We start from the raw sequence: 11,614 nt of genomic DNA, 5'->3' as shown, positions 1-11,614 counted from the left end.
TCCGTAATCCCAGCGCGCACAAGTTGTTCGCAGAAATCGCGAAGCGTCTGGTTGACGTAACTGCAGGTGACCGAAGAGCTGGCGGCTACCTCGCACAACGTATCAGCATTGCGATACAGCGAGGAAATGCCGCCAGCATCCTTGGTACAATTCCTCAAGGGCCTATTTTAGATTTAACTAGTTTTTAATTTAATTTAGTACTTAGTATATATTTTATGTAAATAAATTTTTAACTGTAAATATAGTATCTTATTTGTATGTAGAAGTAATATAGAATTGATTGAAAACAAGTTGTATACACACGTATAATTATAATTTATACCCCTTTCCCACTTCATAAAATACTCGATCGCTATCACCAAAATTAATGGTTAGATTAAACAACCTAAAACGTTTATTCACCAGTTAAAAAGAAAAGCATCAGCGGATAATTATCTTGATAATGGATGAATATTTAAAGTGGGGCGAGAGGATTAACTGAAAGTGCCTGGAACTCGGGCCCTTTGGGTATAATAGCGGTCGATTTGTCACCGGATTCTGTAAGTAATCGGTAACAAGATCGTCGATGGTCTTCTGAGCTTATTATGTTATTCTAAGGATTGGAAATCGTTTCGAGCAGTGTTGTTTTAAATCGACTATCAAAATGGTAGTGAGTTATTGTCTATTCTATTCAGGTTTAATAAAAAACCAGGTGACTTTGAAATGCCTTGCACTAAAATGTTACACCTCATTGGCCGAGTGTCCTAGTCACGTAGGAATTTTTGAAGTGAAAATTTCTTTAGCGGCGCTGTGCACTTTTTGTGATGGGGAAAAAATGTTAAACTCGTGAGAGCGTAAGACGAAAGACGCTTCGTAAGACGGACACGTGACCTGATCGAAAAACTGTTACAATGTCATTGAGTTTTCACTTGTGCCGGCACTCCCGTGCAACCCGTTGTTTTTTTTTGTTTGGTGGCTGACTCGTCAGAATGATAGGACGACTTTGTTTATACATTTTTCATACGAGACGGTCTACGAGTACGTGTTAAGGGCGAGGGATGTAGTCATGTAAGTTGTACACGTGGATGAATGATTTTACAGGCCAATTCGAACGTACACTGACATCAGAATGATGTTTGAATCATGTATTATTAGTAAACAAGTACGAGCGAAATTCACGATAACTGAATGACATCAGTTAGGTGTAATTCTGATATCAGTGTAGGTACAGTCAGCAGCAAAAGTTGCTAAGCGGGCAAGGTCTTCAAAATTATCTTGACGCGACTTTATTGTTAAGAGAATAAGAGCGTGTCAAGGTAATTTTGAACACCTCACCCGCTTAGCAACTTCTGCTGCTGACTGTACAATACGAACATATGTTCGATTCGAACGAATAGGCCTGTGAATCATCTCCAAAATTGAACGAGCGATTTAAGTGGTGTTTTCTCAAAAAGGCACACAAGCGTGCTATTATAATTATGAAGGAGTTATTTTTAAGTGATGTTTTCTGTCTGTATTTTAAGTCTTGCTTTCTCGTAAAACGGTGAAAATGTTTTGTTATAATAATTATTAATATCTTTTGTACTTTTTTGCAATTAGAAAGATTGTTTAGGAATAATGCTTTTTTTTTGTTTCCCAATTAAAAATGCTAACATAGCATGATAATACTTTGAAAGTAGCGAAGTAAAAACTTAATGGCAAAGGCAATGATCAAAGGAAAGTTTGTGAAAGTATCAATTAAAAAGTTTTCTTCTCGACAGACTCCGGATTATAACGCTAAGTAAAAACTTATTCCGCCCATTTGTGTCTACGTTAAGGAACCAGTCAAGTCACAATCGTCAATAGAAGATGCAAACAGAAACTTAAACGGGGCCTTATCTATGAAAAGGGACCTTATTGTCGATGGCGCTTACGCAGCGTCGCGCACCATTGTATTTATATCGGAGCATCGCTAATAATGGCGTAAGCGCTGTCGACAAAAAGGTCACTTTTCATAGATAACGTCACAAATAATGTACTTAGTGTATGAAAATACCTACATTTTTTTAAATGCGGGCGACACTAAGTGTAGTAATATTAAATCTAGGCTGTAATAAGCTTATTGTTTACAAAAGCAAATTATTTGCACAAATATTATTCCTGAATTCAATACTTCCAATGACACTTGACATCATTCTGATTTTGATCGCACTTTTGATATTTGGCAGGCAATCTAACTATCGAGAACTAACCATAGTTAAGCTTAGAATAAATGTAAAAGTGGAAGTGGAAGTGGAAGTGGTGGTGGTGGTGGTGGTTTGCTGGCTATGGATGAGGTCTTGGTGGCTCAGATGGCAGAGCACTGGAGTATTGATCCAGGGGTCGTGAGTTCAAGTCTCACCCAAGACAGTAATCTTTCCACTTCTAAATTTATTCTAAGCTTAATAGCATCTTTCGCAGACGTTTCTGCTTGTTAAAATTTAAAATTAACCATAGTTAGTTCTTCGCCGGATTCTTGTTTCGCCGGATTCCTGTTTCGCCGGATTTACTTTAGTACTGTAACGACCCAACCAATCTTGTACTTGTAGATCTGTGATGTCAGTGATATTAGCGTTCAATCTCAAAACATTTCACCTGTCACAACCTGCCAAAAACAAACTAGGATCGCTCTCGATGACACCGGCCGACACAAATCCAGAGCTGGCTTTGTTTCGCGACGGAAATTGATTCAGCAATGACAGGTGGCCATGATCCTAAAAGGTTTGCTTAAGAGGACAAGGAAAGTTCACATCTCCTAGTAACAAAAGGGAATACTTAATATAATTGGCTTACTTGAATTTCAACCGTCTGTTAAAGTTTACAAGGTTGTTTTTTGGTTGTGAAAATAAGCATGTTTTGATGTTTTAGATATACCTACCTATTGCTTTTTGTAATTGTATCCAATACATGGCAGGTGTCGAAAGTAGGATGATATCAATTAAATATTAACAAGGCAGTTGCGCACTGAGATTTAAGCTTATAAATCAGGGTTTATTTATTTATTTATTTAAACTTTACTGCACAAAAGAAAACTTATCGTACAAAGGGCGGACTTAATGCCAAAAAGCATTCTCTATCAGTCAACCTTAAGCGAAAGCAGAGAGATTGTGGGCGATGCTACTAATCACTAAAGCTAATCTGAAATTTAACATATACTTGGTCAAGCAAAACTTGTCAGTAGAAAAAGGCGGCAAAATTGAAAAATGTGGGCGCGAAGGGATATCGTCTCATAGAAAATTTGAATTTCGCGCCTTTTTCTATTGACAAGATTTGCTTGACCAAGTATAGGTATGTTAAATTTCAGATTAGCTTTAGTGACTAGGGGCTATTCATAAATTACGTCATTTCAAATTAGGGGGGGGGTCTGGACATCGGATGACGGTAGCATGAAGTAGGAGGAAATGGGGTCATTTGAAGCATGATTTTTGGATGATTATAGGGGGGGGGGGGGTCCAAAATCGTCAAAAATCGATGACGTAATTTATGGACAGCCCCCTAGTAGCTTTCTACATCTATACATAAGCAAATATATACCTACATAATATAATATATCATACAATTAACATAATTATACTTAATACACATAATACAAACAATAAATAATTTATATAAACTAAATTTAACACTACTAGGAATCATTCTACCAGCAAAGAAAAACGGTACAGATTTCAAAGTAATTTTGGCAAATTTATTTGGGGCATTTTTGATATCTTATTTAGGTATTTTATTTATTTTATTTTTAGTTTCTTCTTCTTCTTTGCCTGTCCCTCTTCCCAGTTTATCTGTATATGGGTCTCCTTGTATGTCTGCGCCAGAGTGATCTGTTCTGGCTTGTCTGCGTACTCAGGATCTCTTTCCGGATCTCTTTCTGCATGGTGATGTACCAGGTGTTGGGTGGTCTTCCCCTTCCTCGGGATTGGTTGGTTATAATTAGGGCCTTTTTAACAGAATGGGCATCATCACAGGCTTGTCTATCTCACGTTTATCTTTATTTTAATTGACATGTTTACAATAAATAAATAATACCTAAATGCGCAATGTAAATTAACAAAATAAGCACTACCAGTGTACACTCAGCTTTACCACGAAAATACAACGTTATATCAAGTCCTCAACCTTATAAAACAGGGCCCAACAATTTCATATTTAATTCCCAAGAGTTAATTAATCAAAGCGTGTTTCGCGAAAGTGCCGAGAAGTGCCGAGGAGTGCCAGTAAGTGCCGTATTAGGGCCTCAGACATAGTGCAGGGGCCAGATTCCAGTTTAATTCTTACAAATTGTGGAGAAGACAAGCCGTTTGGCTTCCGCATTGCGGCAGTGTGCGTTAGCTCGGCGGGGCTTGAATTATTTTGAGTTTTGGATTTCACTGGCTTAATGAAAGGGAGCCATTAATTAGAAGATAAACAAAGTTGTGGAGTTGTTTAATTGCATTATTACTGAAATATTAATTTGGTCCCTTAACTCTGGTAAATAAACAACTAAGGTACCTACTATTTCAATTCTCATCTGGTGTTAAGCCTTTTTATAATAATGACAAAGCTTAAGCATAAATATTATAGTGAAACTTGCATGGTAAGGAATCGTTATTCGTTTTAATCACCTATTTCAAAAAGTTTTACGTGTTTTTATAATCAACTCCTCTTATTATTAATTATTTAATTAAGTAACTAACGTAAAGGGAACCCTTACCCTTCTCAGTTAGAATGCATCTAACGTCTAAGCTAATTCTGCACCGACTTTGTCGAGACAAATCGTGGAAGTGTATTTATGGTATACTACAACTTACTTCATATTTTCATTCACGGATGTCACCATAAATTGGATATGTACCTATGGTAACTTAGCGACATATTCGGGATAAAGATATTTTTATTTGTCTCAAAAGAAATATTACATTTCACTTATTGAGATAAGTCGATATGCATGTATATGCAGGAATTTTATAGGCTACTGAGCGTTAACACTAATGCAAAATACATATTATTCGTATTAGAGGGACAGTAATAACAAAATGAGCTCAACAACAAAACTGTTGACATAAGCTACTTAACACATAATAATTTCTTGTGATGTTTTTATTCCTAAGTGTGCGATTCTAAAACATGTGGCGGGTAAGCATAGATTCCTTTGTTACATTTTCACATGTTGTTATAAAGTCTGTGCATATTTAACCTGGTCTGACTAAATAAAAATAAAGATCTATCTATTAACCCTGCTAGAGAAACGCACATTCGCAGCAATACGACTGAAGAAGGATTTATAGTGCCACTCGAATTGTGCCAGTTAAGAATTGTTCCACACCCATATTGATATAAGACTGGCTGGCGTTACGTAAACAATTGAAAACCCATCGCCACTTGCACCATCCCGCTAACACGGGGTTAACCGGTTAAACCTGGAGTTATCAAGGTTACCAGTAAAATTTGACGGGTTAACGGTTTAACCGGTTAACCCCGGGTTAGTGAAGCAAGTGGCCCTAAAGAAACACAGATGATATATTATGTACAATTATATAGTATACTAGTAAAGCCTGACCAGTAACATATGATCACGCGCCATATTGCGGAAATTCATTGAAACTAAATTTTACATACTAAACTGAACTGTCACCACATAGGGGAAGCGGGGCAGCTTGGTACACCTTTTTTTGAAATCGATTTTAGGCCTCAAAATGAACTCTAAATATATATTTTTTGTACTTAGTAGATAACAAATTTACTAAGGTATACAAATTATATCTTTTTTTGTTAAATTTATGGCCAGTAAAAGAGATATATGGATTTTAACAAAAAATGGGATTTGTTCAATTGTGCCCCACCTGCAGGGCACTTTGATACATTACATGGTACACTTTGATACATCGTTTTGGGGTACTTTGGCACGTGAATCAAAGTGCCCCGTAAGTGTTTCAAACTGCCCCGCAGAGCACACTTTACAGATCAACTCGGTTAGCTGACCAGTAGTAAACTTTTTAAACATTACAAAACGTCTATTAAGTGCGGTGCTATTAGAACATACTACAGTTATTAAGCAGGTGCACTAAAACTACAAAAAAAAACTTTTAATGAAATCGGTGTCAGTTTTTCACAAAAAGCTACTTTGGTTGTTTTAACTTTTCTTTGTCAATTTTTTTCAGAAATCAGAAATCAGAAATCAGAAATTTATTTGCTAAAAACATGGTCATTACAAAGGTATTTACAACAGAGGTATTGAGTCTCACATGCTTTGTCAGTAAAGACATGCAAATATAAACACTTATTCTAGTCTAAACTATTTTTACAAAACCATAATCAATACATTTAATTACATAAATACTTAATAGCTACGGGCAATTTCATTTCTCTTCAGGAATTCGTTAACAGAATAGAAGCATTCTTCTAGCAACCATTGCGAAAGTTTTCTTTTCAGTTCCCTTAAAGACAAGTTTTTGAGACTGTTCGGTAGAGCATTAAATAATCTGATGGCCATTGGATAGCAGCTGTTCTTAAATAATTTCGTTTTTATTCTCGGCAAGTACAAGTTATCTGGGTAACGGGTATTAAAGCTCCACACATCACTCACCTTTTTAAATAGGTTTTTCTCTTTGTACGTTCGCACTATTCAGTAAAAAAAAATTTCACAACAAAAAAACTGGCAGGGGCACTTAGATACACTAGAGGGGCACTTTGATATGTTCAAAACTGCCCCAATCTTTATTGTACAGTGAAACCTGGATAAGTGAGACTTCAATGGACGAGCAGATTTGTCTCACTTAAAGAGGTATTCCACTTACCCAGGCTCTCAGTTAGCCAGGTATAAATAAATTTCTGTCTCATTTACAGAGGGTCCCATTAATAGAGGTGAGAATAGAGGATATATCTCAGTTATAGAGGTGGTTAATAAGGTATTTTGTAATTATCTTTAAATGTTTACGTAAAATAATGCTTGTCCCTAAATATTTTTTAAGTCTGTTTAAATATTTCTTTGAATTTATTTTGAATGATTTTCCAAAGGATAGATTTTTTCAATTAACACGGACTTCATTGCGTCTTAGAAATTTATTAAATAAAAAAAAATGTTTATTCTTGTTACACAAGATTTCAGCTGTCGTTTCGATAATTTTAATTACATAAAGTAACTAAATGATACTTGAAGTCGTTTAGACACAATTAAGCACATGCGGAATTTGTGGATATACTAAGAGTTAGTAAGAATACGGAAATAGATCAATAAAGTCCAAGTTAGAGAGGTCATAGATCGACGTTATCTCAGATACAGAGGTAATTCGTATAAAATTCTAAAAAAACAATTAGGAAAATGTAATCTTATAAATATAGTCTCAGTAAAAGAGGTAAAATACACTCTCTGTCTCAATTATAGAGGTAAATGTGACTATAAAATTACAACAATTAATCCCAGTTATAGAGGTTCGTTTTATCTCACTAACAGAGGTAATTCAGTGCTAAAGTGTCGGGACCGCACCATGAGTCCCAGCTATAGAGGTTTCTCACATATCCAGGTCCCACTTAACCAGGTTTCACTGTACCAAAGTACCCCAATGGTCAAATAAATGAAAAATAATTTATTAAAAATATACTATTAAGTATTACTTTAAAATAATAAGCTTACTCTATTACTGAATAAACGTACTAAGCGCTCATTATGATGTTCATCCGGTTAAGACTAAAATTTCGCACCACAACTCGATAAAAAAATCATAATTTATTTACTATGCGACCGCGGAAACACGTTTTCACGCACTAAGCGGCAACGGCTGGCAGGAGAGATGTGCCGAAGCTGGTACCTCACTCACACATACAAAGCCACGTTTTAGTGTTGCAGAAGGTGAACATAAGTTTTTAGTTAAGGAATTAATGTGGGTGTTCAAAACTGCCCCTTGTGCCTATCTGCCCCGCTTCCCCTACATGAGAATAACAGCGCCCTCTTGACAATGATCATATCTTACTGGTCGGGCTTTAGTTTTAAATCCTTTATACATACGTATTAATATCCGGAACACGTTGTATAATGTGTAATTTATTAAATCGTAGACAGTTTCATTATAGTATTTTTACAAAGCTTGGGCACAGTGATTTGTCCAGCCTTCACTTATCTCATACACTTTATATTTTTGTAGCAAAATAAACATATTGTTCTCTTTAATTAAAACTACAGTGAGCAAAATTATGAAACCGAGAGACAGCCTAACACCAGAGTATCAAACTGACCAGAGTAACAGCTTACAGCTATAGTATTTTTGGATGACTCACACTAGACCGGGCCAGGACCGGGCCGGAGCTTCCGGTGTTTCGTTTTCTATGGAAAGCGCCACGTGATCACCGATCAGCCTTCATAGAAAATGACATATCGGACGCCTCGGCCCGGTCTAGCGTGAGTCATACTGAGTCATCCTTTAAGCAGAGCATAGCCAGACATTTTTCGCCGTAGGGACCAAGCTACAATAGGGAGTATTACTGCAATGTTCTGCCGCCAGAGTGCAGCACTAATTTGTTTAGTAAACCATAGAGTAACTTATACATACTACGCCTTAAACAGTTTTTTGACAAGTTTTCACTATGACATTGATGCACCAAGGCGGTTTGTATACAGGTGGCCTACCGCGAAACGCGAAACCCTAAATTTCTTTATCTGCCTCTCTATCGATCGAATAAGCAAGAGTGATGGAGAGGGAGAAACCGAACTTTCGACTGTCGTGTTTCACGGTAGGCCATGTGATTTACCTAGTGACGCATGATGTGTCATTGATGATGTCAATAAGATTTGTTTACTGTATGTGCTAGTGGTGCATCCTACGCAGAGCTTTGCCTAATATTCCCTATTACTAAGTTACTCTGGTTCGCTTGGACCTCTGTGTTAACACCTCGTACTTAAGTTTTATTCGGCCCTTTTATCGGGCCCCATCGGACCTGTCGTGCCCTGTTTAAATTAACACACGGCCATATTTGCTTAGGAATGACCTCGCTATTTAACTCAGAAAAAGGTTAAAGGGTTAGAGACCTTATGTTTATTTTATACTATGGAAAAAAGATACTAATATTTTTTTACAGCAATTTCTAGATTTTCTTCACACACATTCTAAAGATTTATGAGAAAAATCCTGGGTACTTTCGAATGATAAATTATTTTAAAGTCCGGATGCGTCCTGAGGGTCGCGAAGTAGGAATCTCGACACAATGAGAATTTCATTCTTTTGTGGTGAGCGTTCCGACTTCCGACTGAAAGTCTACCTTCACCAAGGAGGAGTTTTGGCAAGAGGGTGTCTAGTTCCGGAGGTTCCGCGGTCGGCTCCCTGACACTGCGGAGTTATGTGATGCATCGCAACCATAACGTCTTTTGTAGTTTTTAGTTTTAAGATTCATTTTTTATTATATGTACCTATGCTAGTTTTAAAGTATGAACAACTATACTTAGTTGCCTGAAGATTATTCGTTTCATTTATACATTGGACTGTTTAACATAAGTAAGAACTCTGTTATGTGACATTGCAATTTTCCTCAAGGACATAAAATGGTGTCAATAATTTTATTTATTTATTTTGAAATTTAAATCAGGCAACAAAGCCCATATTACAAATACCTTAAACACTGATATTTTTATTTCATTCGAGTAGGTATTTAGTAAATATACCTAATTCAAAGTGTTAAACAACTATGACAACATTTAAGTCGCAATATTTTACCTAATGTTCCTACTAAGTAAATTATAAATGTGAAAATATTTATATCTGTCGGTGTGTTACCTCTCCACACTTAAACCGCTGAACTGATTTAGATGAATTAGAAGATTTGTTATCCTGAAGATAGTTTGAGGCCCGGGGAAGGACATAGTTATAGTAGAATGATGATGATTATTGATATTTTTTATCAATCATCATCATCATTTCCCGCAGACGAAGACGCAGGCAAGGCTCGGAACCGGTATTTTCTTCATACAAAAAAATCCGGTATCATTACGTTCTTTTTCGTTCTTTGGTTTATTATTTCATTTTTATTTGGACAATCTAATAATACGATGTTGTTACCTAAATACATGATTCAGTCCTACGTAAAGAGCATAAAATAATTAATCATATTGGGGTATTTTGGGGCTTTGAGTACAACCGGTTCCGAGCCTTGGTCGCGGGCAAGAAGCTATACTTACCTACCTACGTAATATAATGATACTTAACTACTTACTGCATATACCTACTTAATCAAATATGTATTGAATTTCCGATATCGCCGACACATCGGTCTTTTCACACCCCTGTGCCCCTACCAAAAGTTTTCAGTGATCGTACTCGCTAGCGACCTATACAATTGGACCTAATATAGGTAAATATATAAATAAAGGAAATTTTACTATAGTCTCTCAAGCCATTTCCGGCAGTAGAACAAAACCGGTAAATTTAAAAAATAATGTAGGCGCAAAGCGTTATCGTCCCTGACAAAGTTGATTGACAGACTATTTATGTATAGGTATATTTTTATGAGTCCTGCGATAAATTACACATTTCAGAGGGGGCTAACGCAAAATTGTAGTTTTTATATTGTCTTTTTGTACTTTTTAATAAAGTGCAAATGTCATGAAATAATTCGCACGGAAACTAGACTGCCTATATATTTGCAATTCGAGCACGGCTGGTACTTTAATTATTTTCTGTTTGGTGAAGTCAGTTCTTTTTTTTAAGATTAACAACTAGCCTATTTATGTATGAGATTTCTCGATGGAAACTCATAGTAAAGGCACTGTTTAATCATACCACGGCCCGACACGCGCCACCCACAATCTGTCACCGAAAAGAAATATTCATTGCGGCCACGCGCGAAATGAACACCAAAGTGGGGTGAGATGACTTGCGATTCTCGCGGCCTTATCGTAATAGAATGTTTTATTAGACATACTTGCTGACGGTGCCTTTACACCTTATGACAGGTATTGTAAATGAATTTCACGCGGGGGCGTTCGAGTAACCGCTATGAAAGCACGGGGCGGACGCGTCATGTTTATGTTCGCATGACATGTCTTTAGGGCGTCCGCTAGCTAGCGCGGTTGTACGGAGCGGGTGAGCGGGGTTAACGGAAAATAGTATGAGTAGTGATCCAAAAGACTCGAGCCCTGTGAGCCTTTTTTAGGGCTCGCCTCATCTCTTGACACCTAAAAGGCTAAAAGCCTTTTTTATTTCATTAGTAAAATAGGCTTTTAGCCTTTTAGGCGTCAAGAGATGAGGCGAGCCCTAAAAAACCGGTCAAGTGCGAGTCGAACTCGCGTCCCAAGGGTTCCGTACTGCACACATTTTCGAACGAGCGAGCAAAGCGAAGTTCATAAGTACATTCAACTGTACATTCAATTTTTCCACACACGGCTGGCTATCTTTAATTTTGTTCGAAGTTCGCAAATTGCTGGCATCTCACTCTGTCACACTAATTACGGTTTCATTGGAGTAAAAGAGAAATCCCCGCAATTTGTGAACTTCGGTGTTCCCTCTGATATACGGCAGTTCAGCCTTCTCATTTAGCTAAATGAAAAAAGTGTACGAGTAGCTACTCGTACTTAAACCAATTATTTGTTCTGTTTGAGCACTAACCTCCTAAAGCTTATCCTTCGACCTTGCGTCGAGGCGCACCTCTCTTGGAT

At 37.0% G+C, this 11,614-nt stretch overlaps 1 non-coding gene across 1 annotated transcript; it reads left to right on the top strand.

The window, feature by feature from the left end:
- Window positions 1-2,294: 2,294 nt before the first annotated feature.
- Window positions 2,295-2,367, top strand: Trnan-auu (transfer RNA asparagine (anticodon AUU)). The gene has a single exon. It is a non-coding gene; the product is annotated as a tRNA-Asn (tRNA).
- Window positions 2,368-11,614: the final 9,247 nt, after the last annotated feature.

The sequence above is a fragment of the Cydia splendana genome, chromosome 2 (genome assembly GCF_910591565.1).
Source record: "Cydia splendana chromosome 2, ilCydSple1.2, whole genome shotgun sequence".
Lineage (NCBI taxonomy): Eukaryota > Metazoa > Arthropoda > Insecta > Lepidoptera > Tortricidae > Cydia > Cydia splendana.
The sequence above is the reverse complement of the archived record's forward strand: the minus strand, read 5'-3'. Positions and strand labels throughout refer to the sequence as shown.